Below are 25431 nucleotides of genomic sequence, written 5' to 3' on the forward strand. Positions count from 1 at the left end.
TTTTAAATAATTTTCAAAAAAACACTGTTTCTGTTTGCATACAGAATGAGCTAATATAGATGTAAAATAAAAACTTTTTGTACTTTTGGTGAAAGCCTGCTTCCTCAGGGAATTCATTTTTGAACAATTTCCCCAACTCACTCCTTAATCATCAAGCTTTTATGAATATATGTGTGTGTGTGTGTGTGTGTGTGTGTGTGTGTGTGTGTGTGTGTGTGTGTGTCTGTGTGCGTGTGTGTGTGTGTGTGTGTATGTGTGCGTGTGTGTATGTGTGTGCTTAAAATCTAAACTGCATAATACTGACAGCTAAAACATTGTCAGCAAAAATATCTAAATATAAAATATCAACAAAGTTACACTTATACTAGGAAAGGGTTTAGGCCTTTTCCCCACTGTGTGACCTTGGAGATGATATATGTATATATTAGCTCTCGATATTTTGCAGTTTAGATTATTTTCAGTAGACATACACACACACACACACACACACACACACACACACACACGTATGCACACACACACACACACACACACACACACACACACACACACACACGCATATATATATATATATATATATATATATATAAATATATATATATATATATATATATATATATATACATTGTAGTTTTTATATTGTTAATGTTTTCTAAGCGATTGTATTGGTACGCTTCTTTTTCACAGCTGGACTGAGCCTGAAACATGGTTAACATGTTTGTATAAATGAATGCATGCATGAATAAAATAAATACATAAATAAATAAATAAATAAATGTAAACGTTTGTAAAGTATTATTTTTATCTTATGATCTGTAGCTTTTCTCCCTCAGCCCCTACTGAAAAAAAGGACCAAATGCCCAGATGGACATTCATGGTTAATTAAATAAACAAAAATAAATATGTAGTTCTGACAAAAAATATCTTATGTAATCTAGACACTTGTTACAAGTGGTTAGTTAGTGCAACTGTAAATAATGTGAAAAAGCTCTTTGTAAAACCTATAGATCATAGTACATTTATCTTTGTTGTTCACTTTACTTTAGTGAAATCATGGAATATGCTTCACATCTGTGTATGCCATTGCCTTGTGCATGTTAAATGACATGCATATCTTTAATGGTCATTGAATGATCATTATATTAAAAATTTGCATCTGACCAGATGCTATTGCATTATGTATGCTAATAATTATGTTAAACAATAGGATATAAAACTGCATAATGTTTTGCCGTTAATGTATCATGAGAAAGAAATGGGTGGTAAGTGATTAATGTACTTTTGTTTTGTACCAGTATGGTATTCTGTTGTGTTGTCCTCTGATGTGTCCTGAGTTGTAGATGAAATTGACTTAGATGACAACTACATAATCTAAGGAGAGGGTGAAACTTGAAAACAGAAAAAGAAGAGTTGTTATTATATGGTAGATTGTGCTCCCACACCTACCCAAGTAGTTAAACATACCAGGTCACACATTGTCTATCAGTAAAGAGAATAGTTTTGCACCAAAGTGAATACTATATGCACTCTGAGGTATTATTATTTTGGAGTTGTTTTTTGTTTAGTTAGTAGGGACAAAGCCCTCCCACATTAGGGATGCAGAGAACATGTGTGGCAAATCCTCTACCTTGGGGAGCAAGAGGCACAGACACCTTGAAAAAGCCTGTAGAAAGAAATATTTTCTATCTGAAAGTAAACAGCCTTGCATAAGCATTCTGCTGACCCTTTGAAATATTTTCTATCTGAAAGTAAACAGCCTTGCATAAGCATTCTGCTGACCCTTTGCTTTCTTTGGAGTGAGAACCCATTGCTTCTCCTTTGTTTAAGAGTGGAGTCTTGTGAGTAGTGCTGTCTTCCTTGGTAGAACTGGGGGTTTTCTATATGAGCCTGAAATTTCTATTCCCATTCATTCTCAGTTATTACTTCTGGGTTTGGGGCTAGGTTCATATGCAAATACTAGGCTAGCTGCCTTTGTGAGCAATTTAAAGCTTGGAAACATTCCCTTTCGTGAGAATCAAGCCCTGTACCTTGATTTCGTGAGGTAAACACCTTAACCATTATACCAGCCTCCCGACATACAATAAGCTTTGTGTGAGATTCTCTCTATCCTTCTCAAGTGATGTAAACTTGCAGAACACTTCCTCTTGGAGTAAACATCTCCATAGGTTCTCTGGTCTACACCAAAAAACACATAAGGAGCACAGATCCCTAGGTGCATGCTGTTTTCTTCAGAAGTATAGCGAGTGTGGGGCAATGGGGGCAGCCACCCCAGGTACAAATGTCAGGGAGTTCTATTAGAAGATTATTGATCTCAAGGTAGAGTATTAACAGCATTTAGAAATGAATGCTGATAGTGTACTTCAGCAATCCGTGTGTGGTATTTAAACTGTAGCAAGTCACTTGTTATATTTGTTGTAAGTGACTTGCTATACTTACAAGTAAAGATCCTTTTTTTTCTTTTGTTTTTTGAGCGCGTGAAGAATGTAACTGTACATCTAGCTTGCTGGCCTGCTCCTGAGGATCACTAGTCAGATCAGGGAAAGGATGCTCCAGAGCTAAGGGGCAGCAGTCAGGTCTGGGAATGAATGGACCATTTTTTTTTTGTTTGTTTGTTTTGTTTTTTTTGTTGAGAGACACCAGAATGGGGAACGTCAGCAGGAGCTTGATGAGACAGTTATGGCACCTTCTTCCACCCCTAAAAGAAATGAGCAGGCACAGTCCCTTCATTCATCTTCAAACCCCAGTCAGCTCTTACAGTACAAGAACCACTAATCCATCCCCAGTAATCTGGTACATAATTGGGGTTCTGTTACTCTGTGTTATGGAGATGACCTACCATGCTGTAAGAGTTCAACAATTCCATTAGCACCATTGCTTCTCAGTTAACAGCATAAAGGATTACAGCTGGCTTGCTGAATGTAACCGTTTTGTTAAAGCATTTGAGAAACAAATCCAAGAACAAATAAGCAAATTGTTATATCTGGAGATCCAATCAGAATTATTTGCAATACATGGGGAGTTTTAGCTACTGTGATGTATTACCAATTTTAGAAAAGTGTGACAGTGTAAATTGTCTAACAAATTTAAAAGCTGTCACACACCTAATACTGCTGTACAAATAGGGGCCAAAGCAAAGTATTTCTTTAAAAAGCCAACAGGTTTAAAAGCTGCTAGACACTTCATGTCACACCTTTTGCTTTTGCAGCAGTGTAAAGTGTGTTAAGCTAAGCTGTCAGCTGCGTTTCCTTGCAGTTCTGTGCTGAGTAGGTTTTGTGTGGCAGTGTGAACTTCACTAATAACAAGGTTCATAGGTTCATAGGTGTTTACTAGGCTAATGACCACAAGAGGCTTTTTAAGTCTATCAATGCATCCCAAATCTCTGACAAGTTCTGATACTCTTGATAAGTGTAAGCATGGGCCTGGGAGATGAACCATTAACAGGTTACCAGTGTCCATTAGAGACATAGGTGCCAAACCAAGGATGAATTTCCGGTTTCCCATCCAATTGTCCAAGTTGCACTTGAATTGAGTTAGGGAGGAACTCTGCTTCACATGGCTGGAGAGCCTGTTCCATAGACGAGGTAGTCTCTGGGATACATACCTTTCTCTCCAGCAGGCCCTATTTGTATCACAGGCAAGGTTTAAGTCTTTAGAATGGGTAATTCTGGTGCTATTTGTTTTGTGGATATGCAGGGGGTCCATTAGAGTGGGGTCTGACAATGCCCTGTATGCCATGCATAGATCTCCCCTCAAAAGCCTACAGGAGACAGAATACAGGGATAGGACCTTAAGGTGATCTGCATAAGACATTTTACTTATGCCCTGCATTCTTTTAGTGAGAAACCTCTGTGGATGTTCCAATTGTTGGATATGCCGGGTTATGTATATAGCAAAAGGTGCATTGTACTCAGTGACAGGTCTGATGAATGCTGAATACAGGAATACAGTGGAACAATGCCTTCCTTGGACATGGATGCCATACCTTTGTTTATAAGTTGCACAACATAGGATATACGTTTTGCTAAGACAGATAGAAACAAGTTTTAGAGAATAATCTGCATGTTCTATGTATTATACCATGCTTACTTTTACCTGTTGATAAACAAAGCACATTATGGTCTGTAAAGTTTATAATATACAGACTTATACATCTTTAAAAAAGCTGATGAAAGGTACTAAAGTTTGTTACCTTTGATTCCTAAAACTCATATATAAAGCACTTGATGTTAAAATATAGTTGGTGCTACTGTTACATATGTTTTGTTAGAAACAGTTTATTTAGTAGCCCCATAGTTACTATACAAATGGTGATAGTTATACAATTCAATACTGTGTTTATCTGTACCAGTTCATTATAAGTTGACTTAGCATGCTATATTAAGAGATACCTTAACTGTTTTGCTTGTTGATTTATTGTATTGATTATGTCAGGAATCATACAGACACTCTGGATATTCCAAGAGCTATCTAATGATGATTCTTTATTTTAATATGCATCTGTGGTTTTCTCCAAATTAACTGCTTTACTCAAAGCCAGCTACTCAGAGCAGCAACAGACTTAATAAAACTGCTCATATTTTGGATTAGAAAATGACTGTAACTGTATATTTAACTGTGTCTCACTCTGCTGAGTCTGCACTTTGTCAGCTGAGTGAATGGATTTGAAAATTGGTGCTTACATTGTTGAATAGTGGAAATACTGAAAGGAAGTAGATTGACTATATGTGGATAAGGTAAGTGCAGGTTTGGGATTTTAATGCCATAACTTTTGAACATGCCAACAGTTTTGTCATTAAGGGGTGGGAGTATGTTTGAAAGTGTTTGTGGACTAGGTTTAGGGTAAGGGTTCAGTAAGGGGATAGATTTAGTGTTGCATATGCTGCCTTATGTGGTGTGTAGCTGAGTATGTGTGAAAGTGTTTTCATAGATTCATAGATTAGTACTAAGCTGCCCTTGCGAGCCATTTTAAGCCTAGCCAATTATCCCTTGTGAGACTCAAACCCTGCACCTTGTGTTTGCAAGGTAAACACCTTAACCATTAGGCTAACCTCCTTTGTGGACTAGGTTTAGAGTAAGGGCTCGATAAGGAGATAGGTTAAGTGTTGTGCATGCTGTTGTATGTGGTGTGTGGCTGGATGTCTTCTGTAGTGATGGCATTAAGGAAAAGTTTTTTCTAAGGTTAGATGTATGGTTTGGATAAGGAGCAAGGGAGTGATTAGGGTTAGGATTAGCATGCTTTGGTAAGATGCTGTAGGAGCAGAGACTTTCTTTCAGTTCTTATTAATGTTTGATAATACTAATGTTAACTCTCTGTGCTAATTCCAGTTCTACACTTCAGTAAGAAAATGCTTTCCATAACTACCACTATTTAGACAAAACATGTTTGAATTTGTGGTAGGGTTTTGGTTAATGGATCACAAAACTGAACCACTTGTTTCCCTTTGTGAGTGTTTTTTTTTACAGTCTTTGTTGATTTTTTAGTATAACGACTTTCAAAGTTTTGACATTGATCACCTGTGTTTTGATATATACTGTCATACTCTCTCTCTCTCTCTCTCTCTCTCTATATATATATATATATATATATATATATATACACACACACACACACACACACACACACACATATATATATATATATATATATATATATATATATATATATACACACACACACACACACACACACACACACACACACACACACACACGCATACTCTTTTTTCCTGTGATTGGTACACTTATTTGTTCTGAAAGGAACAAACAAAAAATATAATAGAGAATTTTGTTAATTTTACAGGTGATCAATGGGTCAGGATACTAATTTTTCCTGGTTTACCAAACTTAGGAAGAAAGGTAAGGACAGAAGGATTTTTTGGGGGTGGGAGGTTGTAGTACAAGGGTGCACATTTAGTCCTGTGTCATTTCCTGTGGTCTTAATCCTTATCATAGATAGGGTGAGGCTGAGGGTAAGAACTTTACAGGTTACAAGTGATTAGGCAATAATAATAAGAGCTCCAAAAACACTGACAGGGAAGGCAAAGCCACTTGCTGAAGAAAAAATTAAAACTAGCAATTAACTGTAAGGAAGCATGAAATTGTAAGCATGCTAAGTAAAGTGTAAGCCCATAAAGCTTAAAGTTGTATTAAAACAAAACTTAAACAAACTACTTTCACTTGCTTTTGTACCACATCCAAGTCCTTCTTCAGACATTGGTACGTTATTTAGCGTTCCTGCAGTTTTGTGCCTTTGTACAATTAATTGCTAGTTTTACTAACAATAGTAGCAGCACATGGAGATGAATTAATAATACTCTCTTCAGTGAAGGAAGAGATAATTTTTAAATGGCCCGTTGCATACCCTTTTTACAGTATTAATTGTAGTGTTGTAGGAATAGATCAGTTTTATTTGTTAACCATTAACCTTTTATAAGAATAATTTGGGCCACAATATCTAGAGGGAATGCAAAAAAAAAAACATACCAATATTATTGGATCAGCAGGCAGCTCACTCTCCTCACTCTCGTTTGATGCTGGGATGATGAAAAGGCTGGTCCCATTGATTAATCTATCTAGTGAGAAATCTCTGTGCTTTCCATACTTTAGCCCATGTTTTTGATGTCCACTCTCATCCTTCATCCCTGTCTTATTTTCCATGTTTTAGCCCAAGTTAGTGATGTCCACTGTCATCCTTCATCCGTGTCTCATTTTCCATACTTTAGCCCAAGTTTGTGATGTCCACTGTCATCCTTCATCCATGTCTCATTTTCCATACTTTAGCCCATGTTTGTGATGTCCACTGACATCCTTCATCCATGTCTCATTTTCTATGTTTTAGCCCAAGTTTTGGATGTCCACTCTCATCCTTCATCGGTGTCTCATTTTCCATACTTTAGCCCATGTTTGTGATGTCCACTAACATTCTTCATCCATGTCTCATTTTCCATACTTTAGCCCAAGTTTGTGATGTCCACTAACATTCTTCATCCGTGTCTCATTTTCCATACTTTAGCCCATGTTTGTGATGTCCACTGACATCCTTCATCCATGTCTCATTTTCCATACTTTAGCCCATGTTTGTGATGTCCACTGACATCCTTCATCCCTGTCTCATTTTCTATGTTTTAGCCCAAGTTTTGGATGTCCACTCTCATCCTTCATCGGTGTCTCATTTTCCATACTTTAGCCCATGTTTGTGATGTCCACTAACATTCTTCATCCGTGTCTCATTTTCCATACTTTAGCCCATGTTTGTGATGTCCACTAACATTCTTCATCCATGTCTCATTTTCCATTCTTTAGCCCAAATTTGTGATGTCCACTAACATTCTTCATCTGTGTCTCATTTTCCATACTTTGGCTCATGTTTGTGATGTCCACTAACATTCTTCATCCGTGTCTCATTTTCCATACTTTGGCCCATGTTTGTGATGTTCACTGTCATCCTTCATCCGTGTCTCATTTTCCATACTTTGGCCCATGTTTGTGATGTCTGCTCTCATCCTTTGTCCCTGTCTCATTTGCTCTGTAGAAACCTGCATGACTTTCAAATCCACCCTCTCTCCAATGTCCATGTATATTAGTCTGCCATTCTTTTTGCTGATAACCTTTCATATTTACACCATAGGTTCATAGGTGTGTACTAGGCTAATGGCCCTGGAACAAGCCATGACCATAGAAGTGCCCTGGCATTGTACCGCCTGACATTAGTTCTCAGTGCTTCTGTAAAGTAAAGCCACTGGAGTGATCCCCGGGGTGAACTTTCTATTTCCCATCCACTCATCAAGATTTCTCTTGAAGAGGGCCAGTGAGGAACTCTGCTTGACATGTATGGGAAGTCTATTCCAGAGCATGGGCCATCTCTGGGTTATGAACCTGTCCCTCCAACATGTTCTATTGATTGTGGTAATGAGGTTGAGGTCTCTGGAGCATGTGGGATTTCTTTAAATGTAGCATTTCTAATAGACCTGGGTCAGACATGGCTTTGTAAGCCAAGCAGAGATTGCATCTTAGTAGACGATATGAGAGAAACTAGCTGGAGTTTTTTGAGTCTGTCCATGTAGGACATGTGTTTAAGGCCTAGGATCCTTTTTGTGAGGTACTTTTGTTGCCTTTCCAGCTGTTGCATGTATCTAGTGAGGTACATGTCAAGGGGCACATATTATGGCATCTCTTCCCTGACCCTGTATGAGTACGTGGGGACTCCTTTTTTTTGTTAAGTAACTCCACCATTCTGAGTCTAGGAAGCTGTCTACCACCATCAGTTCTATAAAAGACCAAAAACTATATTCCCCAGAAGTATATTCACAGTTTTAATCAGTTTTAACTGTTTGAAAAGACCAGTCACACTAAAAATCTTTTTTACTTTTTATTTATAATAGAGATCCATTCTTGATTATTCTAAATTTCACTTCCTTTCAGTGGCCCTCACTTCATTTCCCCGGTGGGACAAGGATCTCTGATTCCCATCCAAGAAACCATTTTACCATTTCATACCTGCAATAGAAATTATCTTACATGCATTCATCTGATGCAGATGTTTCTTACCTAACCAAGGCTCTATAAATGGACATTAGGAATATGTCTTACCAGTTGTAAGTTTAAGATAGTGATCAACATAAGTGCACAACAGAAGGTTGTAAACTATAGAGCCCACAGGTTTGTATTTCATATCAGCTTTAACTGATAGTTTCTTTCTTATCTGCCAGAAGCTACAATAAATTCTAGATCCCTAACTCATATGGGATTAGTTTCCTACTCCTGGTAATATATTTAACTTTTTTGTATGTGTGTGTATTGCACACTATTGCCTGTTGATTAAGAGCTCTCACCAGGCCCCATGTGCACTCAGGAAGGGATGTACAATCTGTTGTCCATGAAGGATGCACCTTCATTTCCACAAGGAGCATTCCCTTCAAACAGTTTTCCCTTACCTCAGAGCAAGAGCAGTGGGTTTCTTCTGTCTTCAACAGGGAAATTGCACCTACTCAGTGTGCTCCTGAGTGCATGTAACCCTCTGCTTCCCTTGGGAGAAGCAAGCAGGTCACACCCTCTCATTCTCCCTGTCTTTGTCTGACTCCTCCAGTGCTGATGCTGCTAATCCAAACATGGTCATCTGGGCATTGGTCAGGGCTCCATCCCTCTGTGTCACAGAGCCAGGCCAGGAGTGCACATCCTATGAAAAGCTGTCCCACTCTGACTCATGGTACAAATCTCCACTAATACTGAATATAACATGGCTTTTTGGGCTCTTTCATAAAGTTTCTATAATGTGAGCTTTCTCATATAAGTATGTATGAAGGTATTCTTATACCATATTTTAAAATGTCATTGCTAGAGGTATTTCTAGGCCTTTTCCCAAAAAATATTCTGCCTGTTTGAACTTTGTTAACCCAATAGAACAAACTAAGAAAGGCACAGTATGCTGCTGACTGAACCTATGCCAAACCACGTTATTCCTCAGAATGATACAAAAAATTAATGAAATTTAAACATTAACTTCATACAAATGAAAAACAACTTCATAAGTTCAGCTCATAGTTGCTCAGTAACATACTTCCAATTGCTCAAATAGCATATTAACATTGCTGTACTGAGCAAGCAAAATTATAATTCCAATTAGTATATGATCATGTCAGTGACAATGTGGGGTGTTGGTATGTCAAACTGATTTGTACAGATGCTTGTGATAAAAAAATGTATTTATAAAGTTGATTGTGTTAAAAATGTAACAACGATATGCCCTGCTGGAGAGAAAAAGAAACATACATGTATTATTGTAACCATTTAAATGTATATGTTCTAAGAGAGGATACTGCAAGAGAAGAGGTTAATCTCAATGCACCAAAGCTTGAAAATAGTTTGAAATTAAATTACCTGGTTTAGGCAATAAAGATTGTATCTTACAGTTCTCAATGCACACAGAGACAAAAAGTATGTACTAGGAAGCTTTCTGCATTGTCTTTGGGGTGAACTAATTGCTACCCTGGAAGGGTGGAGGATTGAAATTATTTTATGACTTCCAGAAGCTGGATCAGGTCTTAGTAAAGCTTGCAGTGTGTGTATTATTGACACATATGTGCTAAATCCTTCCAGCTTCTAGCCAAGGGAGATAGCATGGGAACCAGAAGTCAGATGACCAGATGTATGTGATGTCATTCTGTAATCCATCACTAAAAATGATATTTTAATACTAGGTGAGACTGAAGTCTCATAACAGTCTGTTTTTGGAACCTGATAGAGAAGGACCCCTCACCTGCTTCATCTTGCCTTGCTTTAGTAGGTGAACATGGAATAGTAATTCTTTACATCAGTCATGAAAATATCATGAGATTAGTTAAGTACTGTTTTTCTGTATCTGTGTGAATCTATTCATCTGTGTTATTTTTAATATTTCCTGTGACTGCAACTCTGGTGTTTACTGTAATGTATATTTAGTATTTTCATGTCCTTTTCTTATTTATTATTAAATATATTTAAACTTTTCATTGTGGTTGGTCTTTTAGAGAATATTTTAATCTCCGAGAGTACTTATATATATATTTGGTGACAGCTCTGACCGCTCCTGAAAGCCTTGCTGTTAGTCAAACTACTATTTTTATTAATATTAATTTCACTCAGTATGTGAGAGGATGCCTGAGGAATGGAGAACAAGTGTTTTGGTACCAATTTTTAAGAATAAGGGTGATGTGCAGAGCTGTAGTAACTACAGAGGGATTAAATTGATCAGTCACAGCATGAAGTTATGGGAAAGAGTAGTGGAAGCTAGGTTAAGAAGGGACGTGATGATTAGTGATCAGCAGTATGGTTTCATGCTGGAAAAGAGCACTACAGATAGGTTCATAGGTAGATACTAAGCTATCTGCCCTAGGGCATTTATAAGCCTAGCCAGAGTGTATTTGGCTTCCACCTCCCTATTAGATTAGCCTATTGTGCCTCTTTAACGTAGGTCACAGAAGGTACCCTTTTAAGATTAGTTTACTGTGCCTCTGTCTAGCAGGGACACAGAAGAGATCCCAGGGGTGAATTTGCGATCTCCCATCCACGCGTCCAGATTTCGCTTGAAGAGGGTCAGCGAGGGGCTATGTCTAATATGAAATGGGATTCTATTCCAGAGTGAGGGGAGCCTCTGGGAAATGAATCTGTCCCTCCAGCATGTCCTATTTATTTTTGTGCTGAGGTTTAGGTCCCTGGATTGTGTAGCTCTAAGGGACTTGGATTTTTTGAGGTGGAGCATGTCCATTAATTTTGGATTTGACATGGCTTTGTACGTCAGGCATAGATTGCCTCTGAGTAGGCGGTAAGCAACTGAGTAGAGTTTCTTTAGTCGAGCTGCATAGGACATCTGTTTGTAGCTCATGATCCTCTTGGTGAGGTACTTTTGGGGTCTTTCCAGTTGCTGCAGGTGTCGGGTAAGGTACATCCCAAAAGGGGCATTGTACTCAATTATGGGCCTGATGAGTGATGAGTAGAGGGGCACAATGACCTCTCTTGATCTAGATGTGAACCCTTTCGTGATAAGGTGGGCTATATAGAAGGTCTTTCTAACCACTTTGGCAACGTGATTATCAAAGGAGAGATTACTATCTACATTTGTCCCCAAATCTCTAATTACTTCTTCCGTACTTAATGGATTACCACCTATGTGGTAATCTGTGGGCACCTTGTTTTTCCCAAAGGGGATGACTATGCACTTTTTAGCATTTAGCTTGAGGCCGTGGCTCTGGCACCAAGCATCTGTCTCTGTAAGACCCTTTTGGAGGATGCTTGTGTCAGCTGGAGATTTGATTATGGACCCCAGTTTGCAGTCATCTGCAAACTTTGTCAGCCATAATCCCCTCGTGTTAGCCTGAACCTCAGAGAAGTATATACCGAACAAGAGAGGTCCCAGAACTGAGCCCTGTGGGATGCCACTTGTAACTGGTTTGGATTCGGACATGGCACCTACGATTCTGACCATGTGGGTTCTATCTCTGAGCCAGTTTGCAACCCATCTTGTGATATAGGGGTTGATATTTAAGCTGGTAAGCTTATTTATGATGCCCGAGTGGGGTATTGTGTCGAAGGCTTTTGCAAGGTCCAGGTAGGCTGTGTGGACTACCTTGCCCTCATCTATGGCTTTGGTAACTGTTTCAAAGAAATCAACTAGGTTTAAGAGGCAAGATCTGCCCTTAACAAAGCTGAATTGGGTAGGGTCCAGTGTCTGGAGGCTCCCAATGTCTTTGTTTATGAGTTCCATGATAATACTCTCCATAGCTTTACAGACCAGACTAGTCAGGCTTATGGGGAGATAGTTTCTGGGGTCCATTGTGGCACCACCTTTGTGAAGTGGGACCACTGTAGCTGTATGCCATTCTTTGGGTACATATCCTGTAGTAAGGCTAAGTTTGAACATTGACTTAATGTGAGGGTTCAGTTCTTCTTGGAGCTCATGTAAGACACAGCCTGGGACACCGTCTGGTCCCATAGATGCTGTGTTTTTTGCTTTGGAGAGGGCAGCTTTCACCTGTGCATCTGTGATGTCAGGGAGGTTACATTCAGTTGGGATAGGCATTTGCTCCTTTGGGGGGAAGGGGGGGGGGTTTGCGCTGAATCTGTCTGCCAGGATGTTGGCTATGTCTGTAGGTTCGGTATATTTTGTACCGTTATGCAACAATTCAGAGCATATCTGGGAGTTTCCGCCCATGTTCCTGACATAACTAAAGAAGGCCTTGTGATTATCTTTAGTGTCTATGGCAATTTATCTTTCGAAACTGGCCTTTGATGATTTTATGAGAGAATGAAGTTTCTTGCTAATACTGATCAGAGATGCCTTCCCTTTTTGGGACTTTGCTCTGTCATGTAGTAGCTTCCTCCTTCTGTTGTATAGCTTATTTATGGCCGGGGTCCACCAGACCGGTCTCCTGTTTTTGGAGGAGTGAGTCTTGGTTTTATTTGGGATAGCACGGTCCATGCATTCCTGCAGGTGCTCATAGAATGCATTTGTAAAGGATTCTGCGGATTGGGCTGTATTATCCTCTGGCCCAGGGGCTTTGAAGGATTCCATCTCAGTCTTGAGAAGTGCAAAGTTGGCTCTTGAGAAATTCTTTACAGTGATTTTCTTGGCTGGGGGTGGGGATGGGATATGGATGTCCAGGGAAATTTGTTTATGGTCTGATCTTACCAATGAGTGGTTTACCTCTGGTGTGGAACATAGAGTCCCCATGTTGGTGATGACCAGGTCCAATATGTTGTTCCCTCTTGTGGGAGTGGTGACCAGTTCTTCCATTGCGTTAGAGTTTATAAATTCAAGGAACCGTTGGGAGAGTGTGTTTGGGCTTGAGTAGTTTTCCCAGTCAATGTTTGGGTAGTTGAAGTCACCCAATAACATAGTGTTTGGAGAGACCTTCATATTCAGATGCGATGTTTGCTCTGAGAGTGTTGATGGAGAAGTACAGAGAAGGTCAGAAGGAGTTGCATTGTGTTTTTGTAGACTCAGAGAAAGCATATGACAGGGTGCCTAGAAAGGAATTGTGGTATTGTATGAGGAAGTCAGGAGTGTCAGAGAAGTATGTAAAAGTGGTACAGGATATGTATGAGGGTAGTGTGACAGGGGTGAGGTCTGTGATGGGAGTGACGGATGCATTTAAGGTGGATGTGGGGTTACATCAGTGATCATCCCTGAGCCCTTTCTTATTTGCAATGGTGATGGACAGGTTGACAGGCGAGGTCAGACAGGAGTCCCCATAAGGATTATGATGTTTGCAGATGACATTGTGATCTGTAGTGAGAGTAGGAAACAGGTGGAGGAGACCCTGGAGAGATGGAGATATGCTCTAGAGAGAAGAGGAATGAAGGTCAGCAGGACTAAGACAGAATTTATGTGTGTGAATGAGATGGAGGATAAAGGAATGGTGAGGATGCAAGGAGTAGAGGTGGCGAAGGTGGATGAGTTTAAATACTTGGGATCAATAGTTCAGAGTAACAGTGAGTGTGGAAAAGAGGTGAAGAAGAGAGTACAGGCAGGATGGAGTGGGTGGAGAAGAGTGTCAGGAGTGATTTGTGACAGACGAGTGCCAGTAAGAATGAAATGGAAGGCCTACAAGAGGGTAGTGAGACCAGCTATGTTACATGGGTTGGAGACAGTGGCACTGACAAAAAGGCAGGAGTTTGAGCTGTATGTGGCAGAGTTAAAGATGTTAAGATTTGCACTGGGTGTGATGAGGGTGGACAGGATTAGGAATAAGGATATTAGTGGGTCAGCCCAGGTTGGAAGGTTTGGAGACAAAGCCAGAGAGGCAAGATTACATTGGTTTGGACATGTGCTGAGGAGGGATGCTGAGTATATTGGGAAAAAGATGCTAAGGATGAAGCTACTAGGTAACAGGAAAAGAGGAAGGCCTAAGATAAGGTTTATGGATTTGGTGAGAGAGGACATGCAGGTGGTTGGTGTGACAGAGCAAGATGCAGAGGACAGGAAGAAATGGAAACAGATGATCCGCTATAGTAACCCCTAACAACAACAGCCAAAAGAAGATGATGATAATTGGGTACCCTTGCAAGAGCATTAGAGTGGCTGGCTTTGGAGTGTTCGGTGATGGTACAACTACCTTATAGTCTGGGCAGAAGGGGGCATAGCCAGTAAATCTGCACCAGCCTTTACCAGGTGTGTGTGTGCTTGTGTGTGTGAAAACCAAATCTCAGAGTGTGTGTGTGTGTGTGTGTGTGTGTGTGTGTGTGTGTGTGTGTGTGTGTGTGTGTGTGTGTGTGTGTGTGTGTGTGTGTGTGTGTGTGTGTGTATGTGTGTGTGTGTGTGTGAGCTGTTTGGAGCAGGGACATGAAGCACTGGCTTCACAAAGAGGGTGCTGTAGAACTTGGCTTGGACACTCAGCTGAGGTCTCAACTCTATAGCTGTGCCACTGGGGAGTCTCACTTGGGCCCTGGAGAGAGAGAGAGAGAGAGAGAGAGAGAGAGAGAGAAAGAGAGAGAGAGAGAGAAATCCAGACCCCAGACTGATTATGTTCCCTATGTGCTCTTAAGGGAAACTGTGCTTGATGCAGAGAGCTGCATCTGGAAAAACTGGGTGTATCAATTTTTGCCAGAGATGGTCTGCAGATGTCACCCCTGGGGTTCAGGTTATTGGCTAAGGCTCTTGCCACCCATATAGTGCCTTTTTTAGGCAAGGTTCAAAGGATAAAACCACCACCATAACAGATAGAAGCAGGCAAAATCTGAAGGTAATGCTACTCAATGCTAGAAGTCTAAACTTCAAAATGCACTCTCTTGAGGCACTCCTAAAAATGGAGAACATCGATATCTCTGCAGTAACTGAGACCTGGTTCAAGGCTCCAGAGAGCACCCCTGCAATACCAGGCTACAATTCTTACCACACTTTTCGGCCACAAAACCAGGACCGAAACACTAAAGGTGGAGGAGTGTCCATATTCACCAAGGATATTCACACCTCCAGGCTAGTTGCCCAACACAATGCATCTGAAATTCTCCAGGTGCAACTAACACTAGGTAAGACTGCAATCCAAATTGTAGCTTGCTACAGATTCCCAACCATGCCCCAAGATTCTCACTACACCTTTCTAAACATACTGGAAAATATTAAGATACAACCAAACACCCTAATACTGGGTGATTTCAACTACCCTGTCATTAATTGGGAAAACTACTCAGGTAACAACTTCTTTTCCCAATGGTTCTTAGAATTCATAAATTCCAACTCCCTGGATCAACTAATCCATTGTCTCACCAGAGGCTCCAATATCCTAGGCCTGGTCATTACCAACATGGGAGATAGATGCTCCACACCAGTGGTCACCCCCTCATTGGTCAGGTCTGACCATAAGCAAATCACCCTTGACATCCACATCCCACCCCCACCCCCCAGTAAGGAAATCTCCTTAAAAAACTTCTCCAAAGCCAACTTCAAGCTACTGAAGTCAGAAGTGACAAACTTCACAACACCCACTCAGACGGGATCTGGAAGTTCGACTGCAGAATCCTACACTAAGGCACTGTGCGAGCACATCCACTCGTGCATGAATCGTGCCATCCCAAATAGAACCAAGATGCTCTTCTCCAAAAAAAGGAAGCCAATCTGGTGGTCCCCTGCTATAAACAAACTATACAAAAGCAACAAAAAACAAAGGGTAGGTTCCACAAGTGTATCCGAGGTGGAGGACTTCAGAAATAAGTATAATAGTTCAAACAATATGTTCCTCAGGATCCAGTTCTAGCAGAATAATCCACATAAATCCTCGTAGGGTCAAGTAATTTATTACACGCAAGACTGAGCAAAGCAAATAACATAAACAAATAACGTGAAACACTCCAACAAGCGTTTTTCGTTCGGTACACTGCCCGAACTTCTTCAGACAGACGATAGTTCTGTTAAAGTGTTCAATTTAAATACTTAAGTCCACACAATTAATTGATTAATTAATTAAACCAATACCCTAAATAGTTGAGTATAATAGATAAATAAACCAAAATGAACTGAGTCAACCTAGCTGGGTAATGAGACCTACTTAAAACTGTAACAGGAATGAAGGCCATTCATTTGACTTTATGGCCATTGACCAGGTACAGACCGACAATCATAATTTAGTTAATGACAATCTGTTTAGGCTCCAACTGGAAAAGAAGGAACTTAGTTGGCAGTTACGTTTGGTGGCACACAAAACCCCTGGCCTCAATGAGGCTTGTTCGATTATGTGTTTACTAAAACTGAACAGTTTATTTAGATAAAACCATAATTTACGTACAAACTTTCTGTCCAGGTATTAGTCACATGAAATGGGGATCTATGTGTACAACATGTAACTGACTTCTCCCCTATGAAACTTTTTTATGTTGAAATTTATGGTTTTCAGGTAAAGAAATATAATATGTCTCAGTGTAGGGAGCTGACAATTTCCTTGACCTCACCGCTGTCATTATACTTTAGTAGTTTTTTTAGTATATTATTTTATATTATTTGATTTATAACTACACTAGTTTGACAGCGGAAAGCAGGTTAGTTGAAAGTATATTGTGGACACCCACTATTTTGCACGTTTATACATACCTATATTACAAAAGCAGTGTTTACTAGAATGTCGAAAAGTTCCCAAAGTTTTAATGGTTCAATGCTTTAATGTTTTGATGTTTAAACAGGATGGTTTTAAATGGAACAAGGTTTTTAAAATTGAATAAGGTTTTTTATCATGTATTTTTTACTATGTATTGAATTAGTTTGTAAGTGGTTGTATGTGTAATTAATCGTTAGTTACTGGATGTTCCCTGCTGTTTTAAGTAGGTCTCATTACCCAGCTAGGTTGACTCAGTTCATTTTGGTTTATTTATCTATTATACTCAACTATTTAGGGTATTGGTTTAATTAATTAATCAATTAATTGTGTGGATTTAAGTATTTAAATTGAACACTTTAACAGAACTATCGTCTGTCTGAAGAAGTTCGGGCAGTGTACCGAACGAAAAACGCTTGTTGGAGTGTTTCACGTTATTTGTTTATGTTATTTGCTTTGCTCAGTCTTGCGTGTAATAAATTACTTGATCCTACGAGGATTTATGTGGATTATTCTGCTAGAACTGGATCCTGAGGAACATATTGTTTGAACTATTATACTTATTTCCGAAGTCCTCCACCTCGGATACACTTGTGGAACCTACCCTTTGTTTTTTGTTGCTTTTGCTACGTATTTAGTCGTTTGGTTCTTGATAAACAAACTATACAACAGAAGGAGGAAACTGTTGCAAAAAAGAGGAAAATCCCAGGATGCAAAAAACTCCCTCACCAGCCTCAGTAAGAAGCTGAGATCTCTCATAAAATCCTCAAAAGCTAGTTACGAAAATAAAATTGCCAAAGATTCCAAAGACAACCACAAGGCATTCTATAGTTATGTCAAGAATCTAAATGGCAATGCTCAGATCTGCTCTGAGTTACAACAGAATAGCATTAAATATACTGATCCCAAGGATATTGCCAATATCCTGGCAGATCAATTTAGTGCCAACTTCACCCCACTCTCACCCCCTAAAGGGCCCATCTCAATATCAAAAGATTGCCAAATTCTGATAATCATGGCCAAACAGGTAGAAACCGCACTCTCCAAAGCTAAGAATACAGCATCCATGGGACCAGATGACATCCCAGGCTGTGTACTACATGAACTACAAAATGAACTGGCACTTCACCTAAGTATCATGTTTAAGCATAGTCTCACCTCAGGCTTCGTGCCCACTGAGTGGCGCACAGTTACAGTTATCCCGCTCCACAAGGGAGGATCCAACTTGCATCCCGGGAACTACCATCCCATCAGTCTGACAAGCCTGATTTGCAAGGGCATGGAATGCATTATCATGGAACTTATAAACAAAGTCATTAGCAACCTTCAAACACTGGACCCCACTCAGTTTGGGTTTGTGAAGGGCCGATCGTGTCTCCTGAATCTGATTGACTTCTTCAAATCAGTCTCCAGAGCTGTGGATGAGGGTAAGGTTCATAGGTTCATAGGTTTATACTAGGCTATCTGCCCTAAGGCATTTATAAGCCTAGCCCAAATTTTTGTGGCTTACGCCACCCCTTATATGAAAAAATACTGTGCCCATTAATTTGTTGTGCCTCTGTCCAGCAGTGACACAGAGATGATTCCCAGGGTAAACCTACGATCTCCCATCCACAGGTCACGATTTCTCTTGAACAGAGCCAGCGAGGTGCTCTGCCTCACATGGACCGGGATTTTATTCCACAGCATAGGGAGTCTCTGAGTGATAAATCTATCCCTCCAGCACGTCCTATTTATATCCGTGCTAAGGTTTAAGTCGCTTGCTCTAGTGGTTTTGGTGGATTTGGATTTTTTGAGGTGGAGCATGTCCATTAATTCCGGGTTGGACATGGCCTTGTATGTCAGGCACATGTCACCTCTGAGCAGGCGGTATGCGACTGAATAGAGCTGGAGTTTCTTCAATCTGGCAGCATATGACAGATTTTGGAGTCCCTTTATCCTTTTGGTGAGGAACTTTTGGGGTCTGTCCAATTGCTGCAGATGTCGGGTGAGATACATCCCGAATGGGGCATTGTACTCGATCATTGGTCTGATAAGTGAAGAGTACAGGGGAACAATGACCTCACTAGATCTGGATGTGAATCCCTTCATGATCAGGTGGGCAATGGAGAAGGTCTTTCTAACCACTTTAGCAACGTGAGTGTCAAAAGAAAGGCCACTGTCAACCTGGGTCCCCAGGTCCCTGATAACCTCTTCTGTGCTTAGTGGATTGCCACCTATATGGTAGCTTGGGGTTACCTTGTTTTTCCCGAAGGGTATGACTATACATTTTTTGGCGTTTAACTTCAGGCCATGGCTCTGGCACCAGCTATCTGTTTCCGTGAGTCCCTTCTGAAGGATATCCATGTCCGATGCACTTTCCACTATGGCGCCCAGTTTTCAGTCGTCTGCAAACTTTGTCAGCCAAAGTCCTTCCATGTTGGCCTGTACTTCTGAGAAGTAGATGCCGAACAATAGGGGGCCAAGGACCGAGCCCTGTGGGACACCACTTGTGACCGGCTTGGAGTCTGACATAGCGCCAGCAACTCTAACCCTGTGGGTTCTGTCCTTAAGTCAGTTTGCAACCCATCTTGTGACATATGGGTTTACATTTAAGCTGGTAAGTTTTTCTACAATACCCGAGTGGGGTATTGTGTCGAAAGCCTTTGCAAGGTCAAGGTAGGCTGTATGGACTGCCTTTCCCTCATCAATGGCCTTGGTGACTGTTTCGAAGAAGTCGACCAAGTTCAAAAGGCATGATCTTCCCTTGACGAAGCCAAACTGGGTCGGGTCCAATGTCTGCAAGTCCCCTATATCTTTGTTTATGAGCTCCATTATGATCCTCTCCATAGCTTTGCAGACTAGACTTGTTAAGCTTATGGGGCGGTAATTACCAGGGTCCGTAGAGGCACCGCCTTTGTGGAGTGGGACCACAGTTGCCGTATGCCACTCCTTGGGCACATATCCTGTGGTAAGGCTGAGATTAAACAGCTGCCTTATGCGGGTTTAATTCCTCATTTAGCTCATGTAGCACACAGCTGGGGACACCATCCGGTCCCATTGATGCTGTGTTTTTAGCTTTAGAGAGAGCAGCTTTCACCTGCGCATTTGAGATGTCTGGGAGGCTACACTCCGCTGGGATAGTTATCTCTCCTTTAGGGGGAGGGGGGTGAAGTTTGCACTGAACCTGTCTGCCAGTATGTTGGCAATGTCTGTGGGTTCAGTGATTTTTGTATCATTTTGGACTAATTCTGAGCATATCTGGGAGTTTCCACCCAGGTTCCTAACAGAGCTGAAAAGGCCTTATGATTGTCCTTTGAATCCATGGCAATTTTTCTCTCAAAATTGGCCTTAGTTGATTTTATGAGTGCTCGTATTTTTTTACTAATAATGATTAGGGGTGACTTCCCTTTTATGGATTTTGTTCTATCATGTAATAGCTTTCTTCTCTTATTGTAAAGTTTGTTAATGGCTGGGGTCCACCAGACTGGATGTTTGCCCTTTGTGGAAAGAGTCTTGGTTTTATTTGGGATTGCCTGATCCATGCAGTCCTGGAGGTGTTCATAGAAGGCATTTGTAAAGGCTTCTGCAGCTTGGGTTGTGGTTTCCACTGGCTCAGGGGCCTTGAAGGATACCACACCAGTCTTGAGTAGTGTGAAGTTTGCTTTAGAGAAGTTCTTCACTGTGGTCTTTTTTGTTTGGGGTGGGGGCGGGATGTGGATTTCCAGTGAGATTAGTTTATGATCAGATCTCACCAATGAGGGATATACTTCCAGTGTGGAGCATTTTGTCCCCATGTTTGTGATAATGAGATCTAGAATATTTTCTCCTCTCGTGGGAACAGTGACTAGCTGTTCCATGGCATTTGAATTTATGAACTTCAGGAACCGTTGGGCTAGAAAGTTAGGGCTTGAGTAATGTTCCCAGTCTATATTCAGGTAGTTGAAGTCACTCAATATGATGGTGTTTGGAGATACATTTATACCCTCCAGTGTCTTCAGGATGGCTGTGTGGGGTTCCTGAGTTTGAGAGGGTGGCAGTCCACACAGCCTATCTGGAGCTCACCAAGGCCTTTGACACCATCCCCCACTCTGGAATCATAGATAAACTTACTAAGCTGGGCATAAATCCCTACATCACTCGATGGGTTACTAACTGGCTTACTGACAGAACCCAGACAGTAAAAGTAGCCGACTCCAAATCCATCTCCAGACAAGTGACAAGTGGAGTACCTCAGGGTTCAGTCCTGGGGCCACTCTTGTTTGGCATCTACTTCTCTGAAGTACAGGCCAACACTAAGGGACTGTGGCTAACAAAGTTTGCAGATGACTGCAAACTGGGAGCCATTATTGAATCCCCAAATGATGTGGATATTCTACAAAAGGGCCTTACAGAAACAGATGCCTGGTGCCAGAGCCATGGGCTCAAGCTTAATGCCAAGAAATGTATAGTTATCCCCTTTGGAAAAAAACATGTATCCACGAATTACCACATAGGTGGCAGGATACTAAACATCGAAAGTGTGATGAGAGACTTAGGGACACAGGTGGACAGTGGTCTCACTTTCGATAACCACATTACCACAACAGTTAGGAAATCCTTCTATGTGGCACACCTCATCACTATGGGCTTTTCATCCAGAAAAAAGGAGGTCATTGTCCCACTGTACTCATTCCTCATTAGACCCATTATAAAGTATAATGCCCCATTTGGTATGTACCTCACAAGACATCAGCAACAGCTGGAAAGCCCACATAAATGCCTCACTAAAAGAATCACAGGCCTAAAGCAGATGCCATATACTGACCGTCTAAAAAAACTCCAGCTATACTCTGTGGCATATCGTCTACTCAGAGGCAAACTCTGCTTAACATACAAGGCCATGTCAAACCCTGAGCTGTTGGACATGCTCCACTTAAAGAAATCCCAATCCCTCAGAGTCACACGCACAAGGGATCTAAACCTTGTCATCACAATGAGCAAAACATGCTGGAAGGATAGGTTCCTGACCCAGAGACTCCCCATACTCTGGAATAGACTGCCCATACATATCAAGCAGAGCGCCTCAATGGCCCTCTTCAAAAGGAACCTTGACGATTGGATAGGAGATAGGAAATTCACCCCGGGGATCATGTCAGTTGCCCTGCTAGACAGGAGCCTGGAGAAGTAAATATTGTGGGAAGAAATATCCAGGGAATTGTTATGGCTAGGCTTGCATAGGCCCTAGGGCCGATAGCCTAGTACCAACCTATGAACCAATGAACCTATGTTCCAAATGAATCTCCCTCTCCCATGTCAGTGGTGAGAATTCAGGCTCCTTGATTACTGGCCCAGAGAAGGGAGGTCACAATGTCAAATGGCTAAGCTCAAGCAAGCTTACTGTCAATACAACAAACAACCAAAGCCTGTAAGTTTGTAAGATCTGAAAGGCTATCCCAATCAAACCTGGATTGGATGATCTTTGATAATAAAAAACAAACAAACTCAGAACTGTTCCCACTTTTAAATACCTGTGTAGATAAACCAAAGACTGATTGATTGATCAAACTATGTCTAACATTCAATGCCTGATATTCTGATAATGGAAAATATCTCAATTCCTTTCCCCTAATAGTCAGACCAGCACTAGGAAAAATGAATTGTACAAACACAACTGTAGCATGGATTTCCTGTAATTACCTCCATCTTTAAGAAGAATTTAAATGAAGTACAACCAATATCAAATATAATTTGCCATTCATTTCTGTCACCCTAGTACTGAACACCATTATTTTATTCTCAAAAAAGTTAGCTAGTTACCAGTCCATCATAGATTTGATTATCTGCTTGAATTTCTCCTTTACAAACTACTTACAAATTTCTGAATTTAAACTCATTTTCATATTATACAGGAAGGCTTACCATTAGAGAAATTATTTATATATTTCCTTTGAATGTAATCAGTCAATACTCCCTCTTTAATAATTCCGCATACTGAACAGCACTGTTGTAACTGTGACTTCTCAGTGATAGCACCCAGACTCTCTGATTCCTTTCCATCTGCCATTAGAAGCCTAAATCCATCACCGAATTCAGATTCAACCTTAAATCCCACTTACAAAAAAATTGCTGCATCAGCATGTAAATGTCTCGGACAGCACAAACTAACTTTGTCCCCTGGAAAAAACAATATTGCAAATGCTCTGATTTACACCCCTACATTCCATGAGTCTGGCAATATAATACATCCTCTATACAATTTTGTAAATAAATTCCTATGAAACCTTTCCTCTTTTTCACTGTAATAACTCATCTTTTTGCTCCTCTCCATAACTAAATACCCTCCTCTCTCTGTAACCTATTCTATTCTACCCACCCAACCACTTATGTGTAATTCTCATTCTTTGCACTTTGCTCTATACTTTCTAATACGGCTTAAGGTCTTCAACAGCTTTCCACCATCCCATTATTTGCATGAATACATGTTACAATCATATATATTATAATTCAGCAGCTGTGCTGTATATTGCATGCTTCAGAAGTTTGTATTTGCATATTTGTTTTATGGCTGTTAATTCACCATGTAGAACCTAAAAGGGGTTTAATTGGATTAGTGTTCTATTGCGTGCGAATGGCTTCCATATAGTTATGACATCCATCATCCTGCAGCATAATAGTTTAACCTGTTGCCTGCAAAGCAAATATCTAATGGCTGTGTCTGATTTTCTCTAAAATAAATCCTTCCTACTTTTTATGCTGTTGTACTTATCCATGTCCAAATACAAGCCCACTATCTAGAGAATATTAACCAAACCGTGAAGACACAGGACAAACATAACTATCATTTCTTTAACAGCCACTATCATGTCATTTGCTTATGTCAAAAGGACTGAGATATGCACCTCTACCATCATCTCCCATAATGCACACTGGCATCTCACTACTTACTTGTGCTACATCTGCACTAATAAACCAAATAAAACCATATTGAGATACATCCCTTCTAATATCGAAACATATAACAATCCTCTATCATAGGCACGCTTCCCCCAAAGGGATAACTCTGTTTCAGCCATATAACAGTTACATTAAAGCCAAAAAATCCTTTATAAAACTGTAATCAGTTAATATTTTATCAAAAGCTTGGATAGCAGTTCATGAAATTGGATGCCCAAGAATATCTCTGCCTCTAACATCAGCAGGCACTCCTTTACTCAAAATGTTCTCCAATTCACATATATTTCTGAGTTGTAAAATCTGTGTGCATGCATACATATCTGTGTGTGTGTGTGTGTGGGGGGGGGGGGATGTGTATGTGCATTTATATATGTATATGTGTGCATGCGTGCAATCTTGTAATGGTTTGCATTACATGAGGCTGAAATGTATTATGATGAGTATTATTTGCGCTTTAATGTATTCATCTGATCAGAATCAGTTATCTGAGCTGTACACACTGAACAAAGTGGCTACGTTTTTTATCCAGAGCAGCTGTACAGTTAAAGTGTATATTTCCAGTGAATTTTGCAATACCACACACCCCATTTTCTTCTCATGGGAAATGTCACTTCCTCTATTGTGTAATGATAATGCCTCATACCTGCCATGACCATCTTCTGTCTCACCACTGATGTCCTGCTCACTCATACACTTCTGGTTTGATTAGGAGAATCTCCTCTGTGGACTTTTTCATTGTCCTGGTCCTCCATTGGTTCTCAGAATGGAAAATGTTCATCTGTAGACCTTCTACTAATTTCAGAATGACATCCATCTGCACCACTGACCTAGATGGTTCCACTATCTCAGTACTGGTATCACTGATGACTTCCAGAATGTCAGTAAGTTAAAAAAGTTACATTACTGCAGCCTGTAACATGCATATTCTCTTCTACCATCCTTCCTACCCAGACACAGACATCCACTGGAAAACTGCAGAACCATTTCTGCAGTAACTTGGCCACATTACTTTTAGTATGATTCCATAGGAGGTCTCTTATGTAAATGGTACTTGCCTAGTGGACTAACCAAGTTAACCCAATTAAGTTTTACAATATATGTTGTGTAGGCTGTGAGTCAACCAGCATGCTTCTGGCAGATGAGAGGAAACCACAGTATTCTGGGAAAAAAAAAACTCCTGTTGTCATGGGGAGAATATACACACACAACATAGATAAGAGTTGAAGATTAAAGCTCAGTTTAATATATCTGTATAGTGTTTCCACAAAGCAGTCCATTAAAGATTACATTTGGGGCTTACATTGGAAATAGTTAATGATGGGAACAAAATTTGGTTAGACTTACGGTAAAGGTTGGTTTTACTTTCAAGTTTTACATTTGGTTTATCTGTAGGATTATGGTAAGGATTAATATTAGATTTGGGTTTGTGATTACCATTAGGGTTAGGCACTTCAAATAT

The sequence above is a fragment of the Protopterus annectens genome, chromosome 11.part0, assembly GCF_019279795.1.
Source record: "Protopterus annectens isolate FY-2018-M chromosome 11.part0, PAN1.0, whole genome shotgun sequence".
NCBI classification, from domain to species: Eukaryota; Metazoa; Chordata; order Ceratodontiformes; family Protopteridae; genus Protopterus; species Protopterus annectens.